This window comes from Mesoplodon mirus (genome assembly GCF_964341445.2).
Source record: "Mesoplodon mirus genome assembly, chromosome: 11".
NCBI classification, from domain to species: domain Eukaryota; kingdom Metazoa; phylum Chordata; class Mammalia; order Artiodactyla; family Ziphiidae; genus Mesoplodon; species Mesoplodon mirus.
Window position 1 is genome coordinate 83,499,365 of NC_138987.1, and position 27,565 is coordinate 83,526,929.

Consider the following 27,565-nt stretch of genomic DNA (forward strand, 5'->3'; position numbering starts at 1 on the left):
GGAATTTTTGTCCACCTAACCTTACCATGACTATTCAGGGCAGTTTCAACTTAGAACTCTTTATAACTGCCTGGAAGAAAAATATAAAGGAATAAAAGAAAGATAGACAATATTATGAGATAGAGCAAAGCTAACAAGAATGGTAGTCTCCCTTTTATTGCTAGCAGTCTTTTTCATGCCCAGCCTATTAGCCAGGTCACAACTGTCCACAGCAACTTTTCCAGAGCACGGGAGGCAGAATTGCTGGCATAGCTGGCAAGGACAGCTTAGTAGTGGCTCATTTTACAGCCAAGGCTAAATCATATTTTGTTTTTGTGTTGTAGCTTTTGTTCCAAGAGTGTCAAAGTGATTTACAAAGAATAAATAATAGCTGCAGTATTAAGATCTGTTCCCCCTTCTAGCCTCTTTCCAGATGAACGTTGCTAAATCAAGCAAACTTGCCCAAAGTTAGAAGTTGGCATATGAGCTCCAGGAACAGAGCTGTCGTGTTTCAGTGACTTTGAGGTCCCCAATCACAGGTAGCCCAGGTTTTGATGGCACTTGAAAGGGGACTGCCTTGTTCAATTTCTTACCCTTCTACAGTTTCCCCAGCCCTATGAGCAATGACCCCCTTTATCTAATGAATTAGGAGCTACTCCTGCCTTGCAAATCTCAGTTCAGCATTTGGCAGTGCGAATCAAACCGGGGCTATTTAAGGCAGCAATAAATGGCCCTCCACATTAGCCCCCTGGCACGCTAAGCTGTTAGGTTGTTTTACTGTTGTTAAAGTTACATTTGTTACGTGGAGTTGCTGCCCTTGCAAACAAACTCAAGCAGTGCCTGATACTGATGTAGGCAGCACAGGTAGGAAACATGTGCCATCCAGGACCTGACTGGTCAGGCAGTGTGGCTGGGCTGCAGATAAGAAGCGTTCTTCTGTCTGAAAAAGCAGGAGCATGGATTATTATGATGAAAAGAAAGAAAGAAAAGGATACCACTGGACAATCCTGGTTGTCGTGCTTTGCTGTGACTAAACTAATTACATGGGCTTGATTAACCATTAATTTATAGCAGTTCTTAAGTGAACCGCTAATTGTCATAGTGCCACAGAGAAAGCAGGCCAGAGGCACTGAGTACGCTGGTGAGACAGACCAGCAGCCAGTGTCACACGCACACTGGAGCCCGGAAGAATCTGAGAAACCATGAGACATGCATGGAAAGGAAGGAAAAAATATTCAGGGTGCTTCAGTGGGGTGTGTGTGGGTGTGTGTGTGTGTGCGTGCACGCGCATGAGAGAGAGAGAGAGACAGAGAAGGAGAGACAGAGAGAGATAATATTTCTGCAAAGAAAGGAAAATGCCAGTACTATATAGCTCCACGCAGCCAGCTTGCAGGGTTGAGTTGGCATTTGGTAACTTGGTAGCGGCTGCCAGTGTGTGTGTGGTGAGAGAAGAGGGAATAGACAACAAGAAAAACACATAGAGCTTAAAAAAAGATGTAAAATGATTCACTTCATGCCATATGGACAAAAATGTTGTCACAAAAATAAGGCCAAAAAATAGTGCCAGGTTAGACTTTTAGTTCAAAAACATATGTATAATCATCCCCATGAAGATGAATTTTAATTAGTATTTTGATAGAGAGAAACCAGATATTTTTTTAACCTGCTCTGTTCTTGTTTTCTGTTCCTCTCCCAGTTTTAGCCCCCATTAAACATTCATATACTGTATGTTTTGTGTCTGTATGAGGAAAATGCCTTATCCCTGAATTGGTGGGAATGCAAACATCTTGGTTTTCTGTGGCATACAAAATATCTTCCCAGTGGCGCTCGCAAGCAGAAACTTATCACTGGGAAATCTAGAGAACTCTCTGAGCCCTGGGTACACCGGGAAGGAAGGAAGCCATATGCCTTTTCCTTTTGTCAATGGAGGCATCTGCACTCATTTGGTTCCCCAGATCCGTTCTTCACACCCATCCACATCTCATCTCTCTGGGATTCTTTTTAAAAATGAAATAAGTTGAGTATATATACATATCATGATGTGACAGGGCAGTTTTAGAGAAAAATGGATAAGATTGTGATTTCAGAACCTTTTAAAAATGGGACATGTTAACTTACTGATGAATAAATGTAATAAATGCTCACATTTTACTTTATTAGTTACACTCCACCTATTTCTACAAGGGACCAGAGGTGACAGTACTCATTGGAAGATACTGTGCTGAATCATCTTCCCGGAGCAAAGTTCTTTCCCACCTTAAATGAGGTGCTTCGATTAATGCCCTGCATGTGCTAATGAGATGATGATGCAACAAAATGCTTATATTAGCAATGATTTTGCTGCCTAGGGAGCCATCCAAACCCAGGTCTTTTTCACCCTAAGGGAATACAGGAGGGTCAGATAAATGAATTAAAAATGATGCAAGTGAATAAAAAAACCTGGTATTAAAAATCAAATCTTGGGGCTTCCCTGGTGGTGCAGTGGTTGAGAGTCCGCCTGCCGATGCAGGGGACATGGGTTCGTGCCCCGGTCCGGGACGATCCCACATGCCGCGGAACGGCTGGGCCTGTGAGCCATGGCTGCTGAGCCTGCGCGTCCGGAGCCTGTGCTCTGCAACGGGAGAGGCCACAACAGTGAGAGGCCCGCGTACTGCAAAAAAAAAAAAAAAAAAAAAAAATCAAATCTTGGTGAAAAGCATGAACCTATTTCATAATCTGTATTAGAATCCCAGGGTTTTCTTCTGAGCATTAGTTTTACTTCATTCTACTCCAAGGGCAAAGGTAAAATCAACGGCAGTCTTAAGAAAGGTAAATTTTACCACCCTCTTGGGTTCTCTCAGGGATTTCTCAGACTTTTATTTTTTGGCAAACACTAACACTACCATTCTCTTTTTCTCTCTCTTCTTCCTCTTCTCCTATGAGGAACCTCTGGTCCCTTCAGCGGGAGTGTGATGCCTCAAAGGCTCTTGTTGAGTACATCTTCTTGGTGCTGCAGTTTTTGCTGGACTTACTGTCTAACCTCGACTCTTCCTCAAAGCCATTAGTCATCATTCCTTTAACCGTTACAACAACAGGGAATGTGACACACTGTGACCTCAAGCCACAAACCAAAATTCACGTCCATGCATTACATCAGGACTGCAGCAAAGATGACCTGGGCATTATTTATAGGCTGCCTTATTTTTGGAAGAGTGGAGAAAGCTATTGCTAAACACACCTGCCTGCCTTCGGAATACTATATTATTTCCTTGAAACTGTTTGCAAGCTTTTGTGTCAGACTTCTGTTGCATCCAGTAGATTCATTCATTCATTCATTCATTTATTCATTTATTCTATCACTATTTTCAAGCCCCTAAAGTTCTAAGTTTAAAGAAAGTTAAGGGTTGCTCCTTGCTACCTAGATGTTTGTACATAGGAGAATGTTTTCTGGCTCTTACGTTTTTAGGACTTCTAGTAGGTTTAGGTTAGTTTAGGGTTTCAAAAATGTCTTGTGAAATGAAGAAATATTTAGAAAAGTTCTAAAATGCATTTTCTCTCCCTTAATATCAACCAAAACTATTTCATAATTGCTTTATTCACAGAGATCTGTATTCAAGACTAGAAATAAATTTGAGCTCCAGTAAAAGCATCAGAGGTATTTCAGGCTTCCCGTCCTACTCCTCTCCCATATCAGAAATGTGGAGTCAGTTGACACCAGCTCAAGTAGACTTAGGCAACCTCCTTACCCACCAGTGGTTTCCTGAGAATTACATGAGGAGTTACAAAACATTATTTCAGGTTATTAATTGTAACATTATTTACAGTTGCAAAATATTGGAAATAACCTAAATCCCCATTCATAAAAGACATGTTGAATGAGTTAAAATATGTCCATACAAGTATCATGCAGTTATAAAAGATAATGAGGAAGATCTCTATGCACTAATATGGAGACATTTCCAGAATACACTTAGATGAAAATTTTTAGAAACTTCAAAGAGTGGAGACAATATGCTATCTTTTGCATTAGAAAGAAGGGCAAATAAGAATAAATACATATATAAGCTTATTTTTACTAAAAGGAATACAGGAACGATAAGCCAGAATTAATGAAAATAATTACATATAATGTGTGGGTGGAAATGAATAGAAGGGATAGAGATAGAAATAAGCCTCCTAAGAGTTACCTTTATAGATAGTTTTGACTATGCAAATGTCATACATAGTTAAGAAATAAAATTTAATCAACAAGGATGGGAAAATATCTGTGATGTTCATTACTAACATCGATGGAAAGCTAAATGGTAATCATTGTTGATGGTACTTTGGACAAATACTCTACTAAAGAACAAAGAGGAAGTGAAGAGGGAAGCATTTAAGAGATTGATACCTATTGAATTGTATGTATATTACTGGTACTTTCCTATTAAATTTAATCTTCACTTTTTATTTATGCTTAATTTCTACAATTAATAGGGATCCCTTTTCCTTCTCTCATGCTATTCCTTTTGTCAAGAGAGGAGAAAAAATGAAACTATTAATAGTTTTCTCAACCTTGGCAATAATTTGAGTCAGTGATGTGATTTCATATCATGTATTCAGGGGCGAAGGGGAGATACGGAATCAGTACATATTCTTTGCCAGTTTCTAAGTCATTATTAATTATAAAAAAATAACACATTATAGGAAGTATTACTTGCTTCCTGAGCCATATTGTTTTTTCTCTTTAATTTTTACTTACAACACAAACAATGCCAATAATATACCATTTTCTACAAATACGTAAGTAGCTCCCTGACCGTGCAACATGCTTTAGGAGTTAATCCTTTAGGAGACAAGAAAGTAACAATTATTAAAATTATTTTGAGGAAATGAAATATGCCTATGGAAAAGAAGAAAAAAAGTTCTGATAATTTCTAATTTATTCAACTAATGGCTTTTCCAGTGGCCCAAAGTATTATAAAAAGTTTCCTAGCTTCTGCCCTGGATGACTCAGATTCAGCATGTTCACATGGGCTTCTTTGTAAAACAAGGGTGTGAAGATGTGTATCATTTTCACATTGGTTTGTCTTGGGCCTACTTTAGGCAATGGGTTTTTTTTTAATTGTCCCCCCTCTGATTTTGGCAATAGGTAGGTGTAGCTGTAGGTTCTCATTCTCAACTCTTGATCTTGATACGGCTGCTCACCTGAGGGAAGCAAAGGAAAAGGGGGCATGTGTGTGTCACCCTGAGGTTCACTTTCTTTGTCTCTGTAGAACTGTGTTCAATTTAATAAAATTTTATGAGCACCTACTATGTGTCTTGGGTAATTCCTTGTGGACTTGAGTCATTCCTTTTACCTAATGACTTTCTAATTAAAAGGGCAAAATTTCATAGAATTTCACATAGTGCACGCAGTCTGAGGATTAAACACACCAAGTAGATAAAAAGCTAGATGACTAGACCGATGTGTGGAGTGAGCACCCTGTATGTTTCTAATGAGAATGAAAGGAATTTAGTCAGCCTACATAGCCTCTGGTAAGGTAAGGTTTTAGTTATGAGATAAGTCAGTGATCACGTTATTAAAGAAAGTCATACCATTGCACTTATCAGTGCTTTTCATCATGCAGTGACATAGTGAAAAAAATAATGAAGTGGAAAAGTCAGCTCCTTGTATCAAAAGCTATGAAATATAAGTGCTCCCAGCCAAAGAAGGCAAGATCTGGAATTTTTTAAAAATGTGGATATATAGAATAAATATGCAACCCTCCTGATAATGTTGGCTGATGAAATGAAATTTGCCAACTGTAATTCTGGCACGGAGAGACACATATAGTGCCTGCGTGCACACACGCACACATACGCACACACATACACACCCTCAGCATATCCTTAATCATTTGCTATCTTATTTACATTTCATTTACTAGAGTAAATTCTATCATTTGAACTTTTAAAAAATATATTTCAATATTACTTAGGGAAAAATAAGAATGTGATTGGCTTTCAAATAGCTTATTACCATTCAAATACTCTCAAGCTAAATTATATTAAAAAAAAAAAAAAGAAGAAACCCTGTTTCAGCTTCCAAAACATTCTAAATGGAGACTTAGCTCTAAGTAATCAAAATTGCTTTAGTTGTGCAGAGCGGCATTAAAAGCCTTGTCCACTAATTGAGTGAAGCGGCACTAGTGAAGCAGTCTTGTCCCCTCATTAGATGATCTTGCAGGCACTGTTTGTCATCCTGGGTTGCTAGGCTCATCTAACAGTACTGCTGGCTCAAATTAATGGTAATTCATTATGACACACTATGTCCTTCCAGTGAAACAACAATGTGAAGCCCCTAGGGCATCTGTCTGCCATTAGTACTTCTTTATCACATTCCTTCCCACTTTAGTTCAAGCGACCACCTTTGTATGAACCTTCTAACTTCTTTAGTTAACTGGTGATTGGAAGTGCACCTTGACTGAAGAATTACATCCAGTTTCCCTCCACTAATGTTACTGATGGAAAGAGGGTATCTAACAATAGGCCAAGTCAGTCTGGAAAATGATGCCATTTTCTGAAGGAAGCAAGGTGCATTCCTTTGTACGTGTGTGTACAGGGACTACTTTTGGAATACAAATACCTCCCCTGTAATAAATAACAGGGAATATTAGTAGAAAATACCGAGATAGAATATTCATAAATGTGATATAAATCCAGAGAATGAAAGCATTCTGACTATATGAGCTTGGTTATTTAACACATTTGGGAAGAATCTTCCGATTTATGCAATGAGCATTGCTGTTCAAAATGCTGCTTTTCTACTCTGACGAGCAGGCCGAATGCTACTACTAGGGAGAAGGTTCTAGCAGTGATGCAAGTGGACACTTCCTCCTAGCAACTCTAAATTGTATGTTTGTATCTATCAGTCATTGTGTTGATTCAGCTAATTTGTTCTGTCCACGGAAGAACGACTCAACTCTACCTGTAAAGGGTGGCTAAACAATGTCTGGACACATCTTTTCTCTGAAAACCTTGAATGGCCCATGAATGTAGAACAGGTTGCATGTATTGACCAATCGGCTCCACAGTGTTGGAATTGGTGGTGCATAGTCAGTATGGGGTACAGGAGAGTTGTGGCATGCACTGTTTTCCCAAGGCTGAGCCTAACCTCACTGTAGGACATCTACTCCAAGCAGTGTGGGCCTGGTGGGATTAAAACAGCATTAAAAGCCTGCATACTCACACACCATTTATTGTTTGAAATCCCACAATTAAATTCATTCCTTTGGGTTATGTTTTTTTTAAATCACTTTTCTTGATATCATCTAATTGCTTAGACCAGTAATAACCTACAATTAGTTATTAGTAATCGTTTGTTCATTTATTTATCTAATATTTATTTCTGTTAACTCTATTCTTTCATAAAATACACTAACAAAATCCATCAGTTCAGAACTAGTCATTACCTCATTTCACAAAATTCTTGCATGAAATATAGACATATCTGCTTTTATGTAGTAGTTCTTAACGTGTCTTGACTGAATGCCTGCTTTCTTCACCAAATCTGTTCCATCGACATTCAGTCTTTCAGGGAAGAGCAACTCCATCCTTCTATTTGCCCATTCCAAACACCTGGGAGTCTTCATTGACTCCTAGCTTTCATTCACACCCATATCTGATTCATTTGCAAATCCTATCTCAAAAAGATACATATTCTGATTCACCACTGCCACTCTGACTCAAGATGACATAAAGTATTGCCTGGAATATTAAAATAGACTCTGCCTTCTTTTTTTTAATTTTTTTTATTAGTTTCTGCTTTATAACAAAGTGAATCAGTCATACATATACATCCGTTCCCACATCCCTTCCCTCATGCATCTCCCTCCCTCCCACCCTCCCCATCCCACCCCTCCAGGTGGTCACAAAGCACCGAGCTGATCTCCCCGTGCTCTGCGGCTGCTTCCCACTATCTATCTACCTCACGTTTGGTAGTGTATACATGTCCATGCCTCTCTTTCGCTTTTAGACTCTGCCTTTACACCTACCATTGTCTATTCCTAACATAGCTCTGGAAATAAATGGGGGCATTTTTGGTTGTTGAGTGGCATGGACATATAGACAATACCAAATGTAAAACCAATAGCTAGTGGGAAGCATCCACATAGCACAGGGAGATCAGCTCGGTGCTTTGTGACCACCTAGAGAGGTGGGATAGGGAGTGTGGGAGGGAGGGAGTCACAAGAGGGAAGAGATATGGGGATATATGTATATGTATAGCTGATTCACTTTGTTATAAAGCAGAAACTAACCATTGTAAAGCAATTATATTCCAACAAAGATGTTAAAATTTTTTTTTTAAAGTTCTGGGAATTACTACTGGCATTTGGTGAGCTGAGTTTAGAGATGATGTGCCATGTGCTTGATGGTCAGGACAAAGAGAGGTTGGCCACTCACAATGCCAATAGCAACTCTATTGAGAAATACTGAGCCCATTAAAAATCTAAATCACAGAATATCCCACTTCTGCTCAACCCCCTCCAGTGACTGCTAATTTTTCTAAGAACAAAAGCCAATATCCTTACGATGGTGTACAGGTCTTACATGGTCAGTCCTTTCCCCTGCCTCGCTTATCTGATCTCATTTCTTACTATTCTCTCATCACTTACTACATTGCAACCACTCTGAAAATACAGTCGTAATACAGTCGTGCCAGCATGCTGTTCCTGCTGCCTGAAAAGTTCTTTCCCCAATATGCATGTCTGGCTCCCTCACCTCCTTACTCAACTGTCCTCTTTCTCAGTTACCCTGCTTAAAACTGCAGATCCTCCTTTCAGATTCCTATCCACAAGCTGTTTTGTCTCCAAAATACTTGTCACCATCTAACATATTAAGCTACATTCTTTTCTGTCTTCACTCACCAGACTTTGAGCTGCATAAGAGATTTTTGTCTGTTTTGTTCCCTGCTACTATCACATTGCGTAGAATAATATTTGGCCTATAGTAGGTGCTCAATAAGTAGTTTTTGAATGAATGAATTACTCATAACAACCTTGGGCAGTATTGCATTAAAGAAGTGGGCATTTAAAAGCTGAGAGGCTAGTAGATTTGTTGAGACACATAGCTTAGTAAAGAGAGGAATTTGCACCTGTTCTCATAAGTACATTTATTTATTCATCTGCTAAGTATTTATTAAACTCCAGTTTAAATCAGGCACTGTTCTAGGTGCTAAAGGTAAAGCAATGAACAAAATAGGCAAGGTCTATTTTGCCTAAAATGTTTTAGATCTCTAAAACAAACTAGTTTTAGAGATGCTAAGTGGTATACAGGAAATAAAAGAAAAGGAAGAAGGGATAGTGACAGGTGGTGATGGGGAGAGGCCTCCAATTTTTGTACTTTTCCCACTGTAACCTGATGAGCTCATTTCCATATTAGTAACAATTACTTTATTTGATACATTCACAAACACTTGAAAAGAGAAAGAAATGGGGAATTGGTACATGGACAAGTATGTTTTGAAGTGATCTATGTGGTCTATTGGAAAGAAAATGGATTTTTAAAAATTGAAGTATAGTTGATTTACAATATTGTGTTACTTTCAGGTGTATAGCACAATGATTCCATATTTTTGTGGATTATATTCCATTATAGGTTATTACAAGATAATGGCTGTAATACCCTGTGCTATACAGTATATCCTTGTTGCTTATCTATTTTATACATAGTAGTTTGTATCTGTTAATCCTATACCCCTAATTTCTTCCTCCCCCTTTCCCTCACCCCTTTGGTAACTACAGATTTGTTTTCTATATCTGTGACTCTGTTTCTGTTTTGAGTATACATTCATTTGCATTTTTTTAGATTCCACATATAAGTGATATCATACATTATTTGTCTTTCTCTGTCTGACTTATTTCACCAAGTGTAATATTCCCTAGGTCTATCCACATTGCTGCAAATGGCAGAGTTTCATTCTTTTTTATGGCTGGGTAATATTCCAATGTCTATTGGGCATTTGAGTTGCTTTCGTGTTTTGGCTATTATAAATAGTGCTGCTATGAACACCAGGGTGCATGTATCTTTTCAAATTAAGCTTTTCATTTTTTTCTGGATATATACCCAGGAGTGGAATTGCTCATATGGTAGTTCTATTTTTAGTTTTTTGAGGAACCTCCATACTGTTCTCCATAGTGGCTGTATCAATTTACATTGCCACCAACAGTGTAGGAGGGTTCCTTTTTCTCCACACCCTCTCTAGCATTTGTTATTCATAGACTTTTTGATAATAGCCATTCTGACAGGTGTGAGGTGATATCTCGTTGCTGATGTCAGGAAGTCTTGAGTTCAAATCCCACCTCTGCCACATGCTGACCATGTGACCATGAGCAACTGTTTAACTCAGTATCCTCATTTGCTATGTGTTAACAATGCACACTTCATAGGGTGGTTGTGAAGTTAGTGAAGAGTCAGTGTAGATGAGATGTCTAATGGATAATAAAATAAGTTAGTAAATGTTTTTTAAAAAAGAGTTTTGGTTAATACATAGGAAATGAACCTGGATGGGGTGCTCCAGTGGGTGTCTGTTTTCTGAGGAGGAAGATGGGGTTTTTATAAGGGCACTAAGTGCCAACTCAGAACTTTTGCAGAACCCTTTGATCCCCACATTTAAATAGCATTATGCAACTTGTATAAAAGTTTTGATATTCTATTTAATAAACTTTTGTTATTATGAAAGTTATATAATTTATTGGAGAAATATTTAGAAAATGTAGATTAGCAAAAGAAACAGCAATTTTTGTAATTCTAAAATTAATATTGTAACATTTTGGCATTTATCCTTTGAGTCATTTTTATATTTTGTGTGTTAATGTGTGTGTGTGTGTATATATGTATCATTGGTTATATAAACTACAAATCTTCTATTAACCAAAATTAATCTTTTAGAACATTAATATTTTGGAACAGAATTACTGTTTAGGAACTTTCAGGCACTGGAGTTACAGGAATGTGTATTTGGATCTGGGCTCTGCTAATTACTAAGCCTCTTTTCCTCAGCAGATTAGTAGGGAGGTGATCTGTAGTTTATTTGAGTAATGCCCTATTGTTAGCCATTTTGACTCATTCCTTTTTTCATATTATCAATAATTTCTAGAAAAATATATTTGTGGATAAACTTTTCTTGTTTTTGGAATTCTTGCCTCAGGATATATTTTCCAGAAATGAAATTACATATGAACATGTGTAAGACTGCTGGTATAGATGATCCAAATATTTTTCAAAAAATTTGAACCACTTTTAACTTTTAGTAGCAACTTATGAAAGGCCCCACTTTACCATACCTTTCCAGCATGAGGTATTATAATAAAAACTTGTGTTAATTTGACACAAGTGGATACTTAACTTGTGTTAAGTATCTACCCATAAGTGGATACTTCCATATATATGCTAAGTTACCGTTTGTTAAGTCCCATGAAATGAAAAGTTCCTCAATATCCCCTGGAGAGTTAGGAAAGACTTCACTGAGAAGGTACAATGATTGGGTTGGGTCTTGAGGGAAGAATAGGTAGAGAAGAATGGCAGAACATGGAAAAATTGTCTCATGTAGGGTTTGAGACTTAAAGCAAGGAGAACAGCTAAGGAAGGGAGCACTCATAATAGTCAAGGTAAGAGAAGAACATGAGTGTGGAGAAGGGTGCTACCTATGGAAACAGAGAGGAAGGGACATATTTTATAGATATTTGAGAGATTGGGTGAGGATGATTCAATGACCAATTAGATGCAACAGGTAAGGGAGAGGAGACTCCCTCCATTATTATCATGAGGACTTTTTAATTAAAGAGTTCTAAATTTATATAAATCACTCATTTATTTACCATCTTCTGAGTTCAGTTAAATTAGAAATCATAACTTACAGCAAAGACTATCCCTGTTCACTTGGTAGAAGTAGGTAGGCATGTTGTTTTACCTTTCAGCATGCCTTACCACTCCCCTCTTCTAGAAAGAGCATCCCCCCCTACCTATATACATACTCTTTCTTTTGGTTGAACTCTTTCTTCATTATGTGCCCACCACAAAGGCACATGATATAGTCTTGGCCAGTCATAGAACTTCATTCTGCTGGCCATTATGAATGATATAAAGAAAAAGCCCTAGTTTTCCCAATATACATGCAAAAATCTTTTCTGCTATGATATTTCACCTCCCATTGAATGGTAATTAAAATTTAGTCAAAATGCCTGTACATGTTCTTGCTATGGTGTGAAAATTATAATAAGAGGGATAAGACTGTCGAACATTGTTTGAATACCTACAGTGTTAGGTACTTAATGAACTAGGCACTTGTGCACTTGACATGCACTCATTTTATTCCATTGTTCACCCAATAAAGCATGCATGATTTTAATTCCCATTTAACAGATGAGGAAATGAAGGAACCAAGACTTAAAGTAACTTGCCAGTGGTCATCCATATAGGCTGGAGATGGGATAGCCAGAATTAACAAATTCTTGATAGAGGAAATGTGGCATTTTTATTCATTATCAAAAGAAACAATACTAATAAGTAAGCATCTTTTCTATATATAATCTTCTATAACGTTATAATCTTCTAACATTAAACTTTACTTGCAATTATTCAGAATTTCCTTGGAACAAACCAAGATTATTGATCTTCTATTTTTCACTTGATAATTATTTAATTAGCTTGGTAATCAACTATATAAATGCTATTATGCTATTTCTATTTGGTGATAATAATGATGCCATGTTATGTACATCTGGTATGGATCATCTCGTTTCTTATTTTATCACTTGAAATTTCTATTGTATAATTTTTCACCTTATTTAATTTACTTATATACATTATAATGTCTGCTGTACTGTTAATTTATAAAAGGCAGAATTCATATCCGATTAATCTTCTTAGCCTTCAAATTAGGCTGAAAAAAGAGATTAACATTTATTATTGGGTTCTGTAACATTTATTAATTTAATTAATTCTCACTTTAAAAATGAGAAAACTAAGGTTCAGAAACGTTTTGGCACCTATAATAAGTCGAGGCCTGAACTTAAACTCAAGTCTAGATGATCTTAAAGCATGTGTTCTTTTTATTTCTTCATTCTGCCTTATTATATAAACAATATCTTATAAGTGCTCAGTAACTTTTTTGTTGAATAAGTGAATAGATGAATAGATAAATGGTTGCTATTCAACAGATTTGCAACTGAGCTGGAAGCAATGTGCATGCACAGTTAAGAGAAGGCAGCAGACCTTATATAAATTTCGATGGCAGAAAATATACTTGAATAGTCATACATGTATTGACTGACAAAGAGTTTAGTCATTTTAGGTTGTGTAACTAGAATTGATCACATTGCTTAATCTTATAACTCTTATTGTATCATTGAAATTGGGTAAATATGAGATAGCCCCAAAGGGTAATGTAGCTTCTGAGTACTTGTTTAAATGAATTCATATTAAAATTGAAGGTTTAAATAGATAGGATTGGTAAACTTGAATTTTATGTCACTGAAACTTGATATTTTCAATGTATATGTTTCCTCACATACTTATCTAATTTTGTTTGGCAGCTAAAGTATTCCTTTTTAACAGTCATTCTTAAGTAGAGAATTCTAAAATCACAGAAGTGTCTACATGATTTACAGCTTTGAACAAATTGTATTCTGAACCATCACCATACTTTGGATGAAAAAATTTTTTTCTACACTACCAGCCCTGAAAAAGTGAAAATTACACTTGGATTTTATTATAATACTTGAGTTCTATTAAAAGACTAATCTCTGAAGACTAGTTTAAAAGTAGAACACCTTACTATTATTTTATTATTGGTATTTAATCTTGGCATGCCATTAATGTTATCTGTCAAGCAATAATCTATCAAAATATAAAATTTCTTTTGTATCATCTTAACATAGACTTTTTCAAGACAGATGTGGGTACTTTTCCTTTTAAAAATGGGGATAATGTGTTAACATGTCTTTGTTTTATCTGTGTAATTTTTTAAAAACTGCTTTATTAAGTTATCATTTATATACTATACAATCCACTCATTGAAATTGTGCAGTTCAGTGCTTTTCAGTAAATTCAAGGAGTTGTTCAATATCACCACAGTATAATTTTAGAACATTTTCATCTAACAAAAAGAAGCTACATATTTATTAACAGTTGCTTCCCATTACCCCACAAATCTCCTTTCCCTATAATTCTAAGTAACTGCTAATCTGCTCAATGTTTCTATATATGGTAAATCTATAGAATAGGTAATATTCTGGACTTATAAATGAAATCATACAATATATGGTCTTTTGTTATCGGCTTCTTTTATTTGGTGTAATATTTTCAGGGTTCATCAATGATGTAACATGTACTCCATTCCTTTTTTTTGGCTGAATAATATCCCATTGTATGGATGTATCACATTTTGCTTATCCATTCATCAGTTGATGGACATTTAGATTGTTGCCACATTTCGGCTATTATAAGTAATGCTACCATGAACATTCAGGTGCAAGTTTTTGTATGGACACATGTTTCATTTCTCTTGTTTATGTAAGTACATAGGGGTGGAATTGCTGGGTCAATGGTAACTCGGCATGTAACATTTTAAGAACTGCCAAACTATTTTCCAGAACACCTGCAGAATTTCACATTCTTACCTGTGACATAGATGGTTCCAATTTCTCTACATTCTTATCAGCACTTGTTATTAGCTCTTTTTTAAAAATAGCCATCCTAGTGGATGTGAAGTAGTATATCATTGTGGTTTTGGCTTGCATTTACCTAATGGCTAATGTTGAGTATATTTCATAGTCTAATTGGACATTTTTGTATCTTCTCTGGTAAAATCTCTATTCAGATTCTTTGTCCATTTTTTAATTGGATTGTTTGACTTTTTAATATAGAGTTTTAAGAGTTCTTTCTATATTTTGGATACAAGTCCTTTATCAGACCTATAATTTGCAAATATTTTCTCTCATTCTGTAGGTTGCCTTTTCACTTTCTTGATGGTGTACTTTGAAACACAAACATTTTGTATTTTGATGTTGTCCAATTTATGATTTTTTTCTTTTGTTACTCATTTTATCTGTTTGTGTTGTATTTGAGAAACGATTGCCAAACTCAGGGTTACAAATATTTATGCTTTCTTCTAAGAGTTTTATGGTTTTAGCTCTTACATTTAGTTATATGATCCATTTTGAGTTAATTTTTTATACGGTTTTGAAGTAAAGATCTAATTCCATTCTTTTGCATGTGGATATCTAGTTTTCCCAGAACCATTTGCTGAAAAGATGATTATGTCCCAATACCAGTTCTCTGACATCAGCTGAGTGTCTTATCATTCAAATCAATCTGATGCTAACTGTTTGGAGTTAGCACCAGATCCCACAAACTAAAGGCTAAGGTCCCCAAAAAGACTGCCCTTACTTCAGAAGAGAGCTGCAAGTGGGGTCCCCAGGCAAGGGGCACTTCTGCCTGGTTGAACTGGCTACAGATTTGGAAGCTCCCACGACACTGCTTCAGGTTCAGTAATTCACTAGAATGACTCACAGAATTCATGTAAGTGCTTAATTATGATGACTGTTTTATTGTAAGGGATTTAAATGAGCAGCCAGATGAAGAGGTGTATAGAACAAGGCTGAAAGGGTTGTGGAGTGGGAGTTTCTGTCCTTGTGGAGCCAGGGTTGCCACCCTCCTAGTACATCAACGTATTCACCAAACAGGAAGCTCTCTGAGCTTGTTGTTCAGAGTTTTTATTGACATAATTATAGACGTGGTTGATTAAATCATTGGCTATGTCATTAAACTCAATCTCCAGCCTCTCAATCTCTTCTCCCCAGAGGTTGTGTGGGGGAGGGTCAGGGGATGGGGGTGGGAGGTGTCTCAAAGTTCCATCCCTCAAATCACTTGGTTGCTTTTTCTGACATTCTCTCCCAGCCTGAAGCTATCTGGGAACTCTGACAAGAGTCACCTCATAGCATAACAAAGTCACACCTGCCACTCAGGGAGTTCCAAGGGTTTCAAAGCTCTGTGTCAAGAATCAGGAACAATAGCCAGGTCATGGAAGCAACCTAAATGCCCACCGACAGACGAATGGATAAAGAAGATGTGGTACATATACACAGTGGGATATTACTCAGCCATAAAAAGGAACGAAATTGGGTCATTTGTAGAGACATGGATGGATCTAGAGACTGTCATACAGAGTGAAGTAAGTCGGAAAGAGAAAGACAAATATTGTATATTAACACATATATGTAGAACCTAGAAAAATGGTACAGATGAACCAGTTTGCAGGGCAGAAATTGAGACACAGATGTAGAGAACAAATGTTTGGACACCAAGTGGGGAACGTGGCAGGGTGGTGGTGGTGATGGTTTGATGAACTGGGAGATAGGGATTGACATGTATACACTAATATGTATAAAATGGATAACTAATAATTACCTGCTGTGTAAAAAAAATAAATAAAATTCAAAAATACAAAAAAAAAAAAAAAGCAGAAAGAAAGACTAGATTTATTTATTTATTTTTTGTCATACCATAACTGTTCTTTCCCCCACTGAATTGTCTGGGCAAGTGTGTCAAAACTCAGTTGACCATAAATGTCTAAGTTTATTTCTGTACTCTCAATTCTATACTATTTATCTATATTTGCATCCTTATGCCAGTACCACACTGTATTGATTACTGTAGCTTTGTCTTTAGTTTTGAAGTTGTAAAGGATGCATTCCCCAACTTTTTTCTTCTTTTTCAGGATTGATTTAACTATACTGGATCCCTTGCATTGCCTTACGAATTTTAGGAACAGTTTGTCAGTTTTTACCAAAAAAGCCAGCTGAAATTTTGATAGAGATTGTGCTGAATCCATAGATCAATTTGGGGAATATTTCATATTAAGTTCTCTGATCCATGAATGTGGGATATGTTTTCATCTTTTTTAGATATTCTTTCATTTCTTTCAGTAGTGTTTTAATTTTAATGTACAAGTCTTCCACTTATATTATTAAATTTATAATTATTTTATTTTTTTCATGCTGTTGTAAATGAAATTGTTTTCTTAATTTTATTTTTGTAGTGTTTATTACTAGTATATAGGAATCCAGTTGATTTTAAAAAATATTTATTTTTTTATTTGGCTGCGCCAGACCTTAGTAGCAACACACAGGATCTTATCTGGTATGTGTGGGATCTTTGTTGCAGCATGTGAGATCTTTTCAGTTGAGGCATGCGGCATCTTTTAGTCGCGTCACGTGCACTCTTACTTGTGGTATGTGGGATCTAGTTCCCTGACCTGGGAATGAACCCGGGCCCCCTGCATTGGGAGCATGGAGTCTTAGCCACTGGACCACCAGGGAAGTCCCCAACTGATTTTTATATTAGTCAAGTATCCTGCAATATTACTGAACCTGTTCATAATTTTAATAGTTTTTTTTAGTGAATTACTTAGGATTTTCTAAATAAAACTAACATTGTCTACAAGTATAGTTTACTTCTTCCTTTTCGATCTGGATGTGTTTTATTTCTGTTCTTTCATAATAAACCTGGCTGTAACCTCCAGTACAGTCTTTTTTTAAAAATTATTTTTTATTTTACTATTTTTTAAACATCTTTATTGGATTTTAATTGCTTTACAATTGTGTGTTAGTTTCTGCTTTATAACAAAGTGAATCAGCTATACATATACATATATCCCCAAATCCCCCCTCTTGCGTCTTCCTCCCTCCCGCCCTCCCTATCGCACACCTCTAGATGGTCACAAAGCACCCAGCTGATCTCCCTGTGCTATGTGGCTGTTTCTCACTAGCTATCTATTTTATATTCGGTAGTGTATATATGTCCATGCCACTCTCTCACTTTGTCCCAGCTTACCCTTCCCACTCCCTGTGTCCTCAAGTCCATTCTCTATGTCTGTGTCTTTATTCCTGTCCTGCCCCTGGGTTCTTCAGAACCTTTTTTTTTTTTTTTTAAGACTCCATATATATGTGTTAGCATACAATATTTATTTTCCTTTTTCTGACATACTTCACTCTGTATGACAGTCTGTAGGTCAATCCACCTCACAACAAATAACTCAATTTCGTTTCCTTTTATGGCTGAATAATATTCCATTGTATATATGTGCCACATCTTCTTTATCCATTCATCTGTCGATGGACACTTAGGTTGCTTCCATGTCCTGGCTATTGTAAATAGTGCTGCAATGAACATTGTGCTACATGACTCTTTTTGAATTATGGTTTGCTCAGGGTATGTGCCCAGTAGTGGGATTGCTTGGTTGTATGGTAGTTCTATTTTTCATATTTTAAGCAGCCTCCATACTGTTCTCCATAGTGGCTGTATCAATTTACATTCCCACCAACAGTACAAGAGGGTTCCCTTTTCTCCACACCGTCTCCAGCATTTATTGTTTATAGTTTTTTGATGATGGCCATTCTGACTGTGTGAGGTGACACCTCATTGTACTTTTGAATTGCATTTCTTTAATGATTAATGATGCTGAGCATCCTTTCATGTGTTTGTTGGCAGTCTGTATATCTTCTTTGGAGAAATGTCTATTTAGGTCTTCTGCCCATTTTTGGGTTGGGTTGTTTGTTTTTCTGATATTGAGCTGCATGAGCTGTTTATAAATTTTGGACATTAATTCTTTGTCAGTTGCTTCATTTGCAAATATTTTCTCCCATTCTGAGGGTTGTCTTTTCATCTTGTTTATGGTTTCCTTTGCTGTGCAAAAGCTTTTAAGTGTCATTAGGTTCCATTTGTTTATTTTTGTTTTTATTTCCATTTCTCTAGGAGGTGGACCAAAAATGATCTTGCTGTGATTTGTGTCATAGAGTGTTCTGCCTATGTTTTCCTCTAAGAGTTTTATAGTGTCTGACCTTACATTTAGGTCTTTAATCCATTTTGAGTTTATTTTTGTGTACGATGTTAAGGAGTGTTCTAATTTCATTCTTTTACATGTAGCTGTCCAGTTTTCCCAGCACTACTTATTGAAGAGGCTGTTTTTTCTCCTTTGTATATTCTTGCTTCCTTTATCAAAAATAAGGTGACCATGTGTGCATGGGTTTATCTCTGGGCTTTCTATCCTGTTCCATTGATCTCTATTTCTGTTTTTATGCCAGTACCATATTGTCTTGATTACTGTAGCTTTGTAGTATAGTCTGAATTCTGGGAGCCTGATTCCTCCAGCCTCATTTTTCTTTCTCAAGATTGCTTTGGCCATTTGGAGTCTTTTCTGTGTCCATACAAAGTGTGAAATTTTTTGTTCCAGTTCTGTGAAAAATGCCATTGGTAGTTTGATAGGGATTGCACTGAATCTGTAGACTGCTCTGGGTAGTAGAGTCATTTTCACAATGTTGATTCTTCCAATCCAAGAACATGGTATATCTCTCCCTCTATTTGTATCATCTTGAATTTCTTTCATCAGTGTCTTCTAGTTTTCTGCATATAGGTCTTTTGTCTCCTTAGGTACGTTTATTCCTAGATATTTTATTCTTTATGCTGCAGTGGTAGATAGGGGTGTTTCCTTAGTGTCCCTTTCTGATCTTTTGCTGTTAGTGTATAGGAATGCCAGAGACTTCTGTGCATTAATTTTGTATCCTGCTACTTTACCAAAGTCATTGATTAGCTCTAGTAGTTTTCTGGTAGCATCTTTAGGATTCTCTATGTATAGTATCATGTCATCTGCAAACAGTAACAGCTTTACTTCTTCTTTTCTGATTTGGATTCCTTTAATTTCTTTTTCTTCTCTGATTGCTGTGGTTAAAACTTCCAAAACTATGTTGAATAATAGTGGTGAGAGTGCACAACGTTGTCTTGTTCCTGATCTTAGCGGAAATGGTTTCAGTGTTTCACCATTGAGAATGATGTTGACTGTGGGTTTGTCATATATGACCTTTATTATGTTGAGGTAAGTTCCCTCTATGCCTTCTTTCTGGAGGGTTTTTATCATAAATTGGTGTTGAATTTTGTCAAGAGCTTTTTCTGCATCTATTGAGATGATCATATGGTTTTTCTCCTTCAATTTGTTAATATGGTTTATCACACTGATTTGAATATAGGAAGGATCCTTGCATTCCTGGAATAAACCCTATTGATCATGGTGTATGATCCTTTTAAAGTGCTGTTGGATTCTGTTTGCTAGTATTTTGTTGAGGATTTTTGTATTTATGTTCATCAGTGATACTGGCCTGTAGTTTTCTTTCTCTGAGGCATCCTTGTCTGGTTTTGGTATCAGAGTGATGGTGGCCTCATAGAATGAGTTTGGGAGTGTTCCTCCCTCTGCTATATTTTCGAAGAGTTTGAGAAGGATAGGTATTAGCTCTTCTCTAAATGTTAGATAGAATTCACCTGTGAAGCCATCTGGTCCTGGGCTTTTGTTTGTTGGAAGATTTTTAATCACGGTTTCAATTTCATTGCTTGTGATTGGTCTGTTTATATTTTCTATTTCTTCCTGGTTCAGTCTCAGGAGGTTGTGCTTTTCTAAGAATTTGTCCATTTCTTCCAGGTTGTCCATTTTATTGGCATATAGTTGCGGGTAGTAATCACTCATCATCGTTTGTATTTCTGCAGTGTCAGTTGTTACTTCTCCATTTTCATTTCTAATTCTATTGATTTGAGTCTTCTCCCTTTCTTTCTTGTTGAGTCTGGCTAATGGTTTATCAATTTTGTTTATCTTCTCAAAGAACCAGCTTTTCGTTTTATTGATCTTTGCTAGTGCTTCCTTCATTTCCTTTTCATTTCTTCCTGATCTGATCTTTATGATTTCTTTCCTTCTGCTAACTTTGAGGGTTTTTTGCTCTTCTTTCTCTAATTGCTTTAGGTGTAAAGTTAGGCTGTTTATTGGAGATGTTTCTTGTTTCTTGAGGTAGGATTGTATTGCTATAAACTTCCCTCTTAGAACTGCTTTTGTTACATCCTGTAGATTTGGGGTCATCATGTTTTCATTGTCATTTGTTTCTAGGTATCCTTTCATTTCCTCTTTGATTTTTTCAGTGATCTCTTGGTTATTTAGTAGTGTATTGTTTAGCCTCCATGTGTTTGTATTTTTTACAGAGTTTTCCTGTAAGTGATATATAGTATCATAGCACTGGGGTTGGAAAAGGTACTTGATACTATTTAAATTTTCTTAAATTTACCAAGGCTTGATTTGTGACCCAAGTTATGATCTATCCTGGAGAATGTTCCATGAGCACTTGAGAAGAAAGTGTATTCTGTTGTTTTGGACGGACTGTCCTAGAAGTATCAATTAAGTCCATCTGGTCTAATGTGTCATTGAAAGCTTGTGTTTCCTTATTTATTTTCATTTTCAGTGATCTGTCCATTGGTGAAAGTGGAGTGTTAAAGTCCCCTACTATGATTGTGTTACTGTCGATTTCCCCTTTTATGGCTGTTAGTATTTGCCTTATGTATTGAGGTGCTCCTATGTTGGGTGCATAAATATTTACAATTGTTATATCTTCTTCTTGGATTGACCCCTTGATTATTATGTAGTGTGCTTCTTTGTGTCTTGTAATAGTCTTTATTTTAAAGTCATTTTGTCTAATATGAGAATTGCTACTCCAACTTTCTTTTGATTTCCATTTGCATGGAACATCTTTTACCATCCCCTCAGTTTCAGTTTGTATATGTCCCTAGGTCTGAAGTGGATCTCTTGTAGACAGCATATGTACGGGTCGTTTTTTGTATCCATTCAGCCAGTCTATGAGTCTTTGTCTTTTGGTTGGAGCATTTAATCCATTTACATTTAAGGTATTATCAATATGTATGTTCCTATTACCATTTTCTTTATTATTTTGGGTTTATTATTGTAGGTCTTTTCCTTCTCTTGTGTTTCCTGCCTAGAGAAGTTCCTTCAGCATTTGTTGGAAAGCTGGTTTGATGGTGCTGTATTCTCTTAGCTTTTGCTTGTCTGTAAGGTTTTAATTTCTCCATTGAATCTGAATGAGATCCTTGCTGGGTAGAGTAATCTTGGTTGTAGTTTCTTCCCTTTCATCACTTTAAATATATCCTGTCACTCGCTTCTGGCTTGCACAATTTCTGCTGAAAGATCAGCTGTTAACCTTATGGTGATTCCCTTGTATGTTTTTTGTTGTTTTTTCCTTGCTGCTTTTAATATTTCTTCTTTGTATTTAATTTTTGATAGTTTGATTAATATGTGTCTTGGCATGTTTCTCCTTGGCTTTATCCTGTATGGGACTCTGTGCACTTCCTGGACTTGATTGATTATTACCTTTCCCATATTAGGGGTGTTTTCAACTATAATCTCTTCAAATATTTTCTCAGTCCCTTTTTGTCTTCTTCTTTTGGGACCCCTATAATTTGAATGTTGATGTGTTTAATGTTGTCCCAGATGTCTCTGAGACTGTCGTCAATTCTTTTCATTCTTTTTTCTTTATTCCGCTCTGTGGTAATTATTTCCACTATTTTATCTTGCAGGTCACTTACCCGTTCTTCTGCCTCAGTTAATCTTCTATTGATTCTTTCTAGAGAATTTTAAATTTCATTTATTGTGTTGTTCATCATTGTTTGTTTCCTCTTTAGTTCTTCTAGGTCCTTGTTAAATGTTTCTTGTATTTTCTCCATTCTATTTCCAAGATTTTGTGTCATCTTTACTATCATTATTCTGAGTTGTTTTTCAGGTAGACTGCCTATTTCCTTTTCATTTGTTTGGTCTGGTGGGTTTTTACCCTGCTCCTTCACCTGCTGTGTGTTTTTCTGTCTTCTCATTTTGCTTAACTTACTGTGTTTGGGGTCTCCTTTTTGCAGGCTGCAGGTTCATACTTCCTGTTGTTTTTGGTGTCTTCCCCCAGTGGCTAAGGTTGCTTCAGTGTGTTTTGTATGCTTCCTGGTGGAGGGGACTAGTGCCTTCCTGTTGGATGAGGCTGGATCTTATCTTTGTGGTGGGCAGGCCCACGTCTGGTGGTGTGTTTTGTTGTTTCTGTGACATTATTATGATTTTAAGCAGTCTCTCTGCTAATGGGTGCAGTTGTGTTCCTGTCTTGCTAGTTGTTTGGCATAGTGTGTCCAGCACTGTACCTTGCTGGTCGTTGAGTGCAGCTGGGTCTTAGCGTTGAGATGGAGATCTCCGGGCGAGCTTTCACCATTTGATATTACATGGAGCTCAGAGGTCTCTGTTGGACCAGTGTCCTGAACTTGGCTCTCCACCTGGATGGAGCACCAAGACCCTGTCAGCCACATGGCTCAGATGAAAAGGGAGAAAAAAGAAAGAAAGAGTAAAATAAAATAAAGTTATTAAAATAATAAATTTAAAAATTATTAGTAATGAAAAAATTTAAAAAGTGATTTAAAAAAAAGAAAGAAGAGAGCAACCAAACCAAAAAACACATCCACCAATGATCACAATCACTAAAAACTATACTAAAACCAACAAAGAAACAAACAAACCAAAACAACGGAGAGACAGAACCCAAGTACAAATGGTCAAAGCAAAGCTATACAGACAAAATCACACAAAGAAGCATACACATAAATGCTCACAAAAAGAGAAAGAGAAAAAATACATATGTCTATGTATAAGAAAAAAAAGAAGGAAGAGAGCAACCAAATCAATAAACAAATCTACCAAAGATAATAAACTCTAAATACTAAACTAAGATAAGCATAAAACCAGAAACAAATTAGATGCAGAAAGTAAACCCCAAGTCTACAGTTGCTCCCAAAGTCCACCGCCTCAATTTTGGGATGATTCATTGTGTATTCAGGTATTCCACAGATGCAGGGTATATGAAGTTGATGGTGCAGATTTAATCCACTGCTGCTGAGGCTGCTGGGAGAAATTTCCCTTTCTCTGTTCGCACAGCTCCTGGGGTTCAGCTTTGTATTTGACCCCACCTCTGCGTGTGGGTAAATTGAGGGTGTCTGTTCCCGCCCAGACAGGATGGGGTTAAAGGAGCAGCTGAATAGGGGGCTCTGACTTACTCAGGCTGTGGGGCAGGAGGGGTAAGGATGCAGGGCGACCCTGCGGTGGCAGAAGCCAGCATGACATTGCAACAGCCTGAGGTGTGCTGTGTGTTCTCCCAGGGAAGTTGTCCCTGGATCATGGGACCCTGGCAGTGGCGGGCTGCACAGGCTCTTGGGAGGGGAGGTGTGGAGAGTGACCTGTGCTTGTACACAGGCTTCTTGGTGGCTGCAGCAGCAGCCTTAGCACTTCATGCCTTTCTCTGCTGTCCCTGCTGATAGCCGCGGCTCATGCCCATCTCTGGAGCTCATTTAGGCGGTGCTCTGAAACCCCTCTCCTCGTGCACCCTGAAACAATGGTCTCTTGCCTCTTAGGCAGGTCTAGACTTTTTCCTGGACTCCCTCCTGGCTAGCTGTGGTGCAGTAGCCCTCTTCAGGCTTTGTTCATGCAGCCAACCCCAGTCCTCTCCCTGGGATCTGACCTCTGAAGCCCTAGCCTCAGCTTCCAGCCTCCAGCTGTTCTGGTGGGTGAGCAGACAAGCCTCTCGAGCTGGTGAGTCCTGGTCGGCACCAATCCTCTGTGCGGGGATCTCTCTGCTTTGCCCTCTGTACCCCTGTTGCTGAGCTCTCCTCCATGGCTCCAAAGCTTCCCTCCAACCGTCCCTTCGTTTCCACCAGTTAAGGGGCTTTCTAGTGTATGGAAACCTTCCCTCCTTCACAGCTCCCTCCCACTGGTGCAGGTCCCATCCCTATCCTTTTGTCTCTGTTTTTTCTTTTTTCTTTTGCCCTGCCCAGGTACGTGGGGATTTTCTTGCCTTTTGGGAAGTCTGAGGCCTTCTGCCAGCATTCAGTAGATGTTCTGTAGGAGTTGTTCCACATGTAGATGTATTTCTGATGTATCTGTGGGGAGGAAGGTGATCTCCGCGTCTTACTCTTCTGCCATCTTGAAGGTCTCCCTCCAGTACAATCTTGAATAGAAGTGACATGAGTGGACACCCTTGTCTTATTTCTGATCATAGTGGGAAACTAGTCAGTCTTTTACTACTACATATGATAGTTGTGAGGTTTTTGTAGATGCTCTTTATTAGGTTGAGGAAGTTCCCTTCTATTGCTAGTTTGTTGAATGTTTATATCATGAAAGGGTGTTGGATTGTGTCAAATGCTTTTCAGCATCTATAGAGGTGATCTTATGGTTTTATTTTATTAGTATGATATATTACATTATTTGATATTTAGATGTTAAACCAACTTTGCATTTCTAGGATAAATCCCACTTAGTCTTGGTGTTTAATTTCTTTTACTATTTTGTAGCCTTTAAAAGAATTTAGGTACCCCAGAAACCACCCCAAATTATTGTTTGTTTCAAAAATGAGAAGTCTTATATAAACTAATAATCAAAAGTTATACAGGTAACCTGGTCCTAGATCATCTCTAAATCTCTGGCTCTAGTATGTTAGATCAATATCCTAGAAGTAGAATTCTGTTACCCTGAGCGTATCATTTTGAAGTCTTATTTAAAATACTAACCACAGGGCTTCCCTGGTGGCACAGTGGTTAAGAATCTGCCTGCCAATGCAGGGGACACGGGTTTGATCCCTGGTCTGGGAAGATCCCACATGCTGTGGAGCAACTAAACCCGTGTGCCACAACTACTGAGCTTGTGCTCTAGAGCCCACGAGCCAGAACTACAGAGCCCACATGCCACAACTACTGAAGCCCACGTGCCTATTACCCATGCTTTGCAACAAGAGAAGCCACCGCAATGAGAAGCCCGCACACTACAACGAAGGGTAGCCCCCACTCTCCATGACTAGAGAAAGCCCGCGTGCAGCAACGAATACCCAAAGCATCCAAAACTTAATTAATTAATTAACAATACATAAATAAAATAAAATACTAACCACATAATCTGATTGATGGTACACGTAACTGTACCCTCCTAGGGCATAAACGTTATGTAATTTATATTTATACAATTTTAATGATCATGTTTCAAATCATAAAAGTCATTAACAAATGTTTAAACATTTTGAAACCATTTTGAAACCATAATCATTCTGAGACCAAAGTTTAAAAAGCTGAGAATAGATAATGAACCTCCCCTTATAAAAAAGAATTCTATACTGATAAATAAATAATAAAATGATAATATAGTTAACATGTATTGAAAATTTTTTAAATTTTTGGATTTATATCAAGGCTATGAAACCATTTTACAGATCAAGAAAATAAACCTTCAAAGAGGTTAGATAAATTTCTAAAGACATAAAGCTCTTCTGTCATGGGACCAATGCTTAAATCCTGGCCTTTGGGGTCTGGCTCAGATAAAGTGACTAAGTATCAATACAGTGTTTCTGGGTTTAGTTTGCTATTTTTGTTTTTATTGTTTTAACGTAGAAATTATCCAGTGAGTTTGTAAACCCTTTATTCTTATACAACTTAGTATCCTAGTACAATGTAGCACTGTGCTTTGGTAAGTGCTAGTCTGAGTTAATAAATTTCAGTGCCCATTAGCCTGTTATCCTTAAAGTATTGTAGTTGTAAGTAAGGTTGCATTATAAGTATATTTTAAGTTAACCATCATGGACTATAAGAATGGTTAAAATTTTTTCTCTCAATAAAACTGGGCCCAGGGTGATCATAGGCTACATACATGCACATGTGCTTACATGACTGAATTAATAATATAAAATTTTAAAAAGTGATTTAATTGAAACAGCTTCACGATAATTTGTTCACATTTTTTTTTTTACATTTCAACTATCATTATATCTTGCCTGTCATTTATGAAAGTTTGTTTTTTGAGTGCTCATTTATTATTCATTCATCAGGTATTAACTGGCATAGTCCTATGAGTCTGATGTTGTGTGGCTATGAATCTGGTCTAGAAAAAATTTTAGAATGAAATTACTTAATATTTCTTCCAAAGTTATGTAGTAGAAATCTTAGCTCTCTTTATAATGTTTAATTTTTTTTTCACCTAAGTATTTCAGAATTACTTTGATTTTTCCCTAAATACCTGTCTTTCTTTGTTATTTTTTTCTTAGCATTGCAAGAAATAGATAATATCAAGGACATCAGGAGTGGGAGAGATTGCAGACTCAGCAGGTCAGAACATTGTATTATTATCATTTGCTGATCATTCTTTTGTCATTAATTTTGGAGTTCTTGATCTCTTGCCACTTGTTTATTTCTTATCCATGCTTACTTGGTGTGGTCTTCAGTTTTGCAAGTAACGACTAAAGCCTTTAGATAATAAGTCCAGCATTTAGGCATTCTCTTTTTAGGATTTGAAGATGAAAAAATAATTCGAAGAGTTTTTCAGGAATAGAAGAAGATTTCTTACCTAATATGGTACACAGTTACCCTGATTTCTATTATCCTTTTTAGGGTGTAAACAGTTTTGAAATGAAGACTTTTTGATGACTTTTCCAGAATCAAAACTTTAAAACATATACAATGTTATTAATTATGTAATTGTAGTGGGAGAACACTTGGGTCATGAAAGTCAAGTTTCCTTTCTTTTCTGCCCTGTTCTCGGAGCACAGGGACACCTCTAAAAGCTCTTGATGCTCTTAGAGTCAATCTGTTTACCAACGCTAATTTTAACTACTGAATGTTGACTACCATATGTAAATTGAAGGTTAATTAGTCAAAGGGTCTACTGTGAGCATTTGTCAGCCATTGTGGAAAGTTTAGTGTA

General features: G+C 37.0%; 1 protein-coding gene across 3 annotated transcripts in view; it reads left to right on the plus strand.

Annotated features, from left to right (window-relative positions):
* SOX5 (SRY-box transcription factor 5) overlaps positions 1–27,565 on the plus strand; it is a 1,015,676-nt gene that overhangs the window by 325,088 nt on the left and 663,023 nt on the right. For all 3 annotated transcript variants that reach the window (XM_082635813.1, XM_082635815.1, XM_082635814.1), the window contains one exon: positions 26,910–26,970. The gene's annotated coding sequence lies outside the window, so the exon portion shown is untranslated. The remainder of the gene's footprint in view (positions 1–26,909; positions 26,971–27,565) is intronic.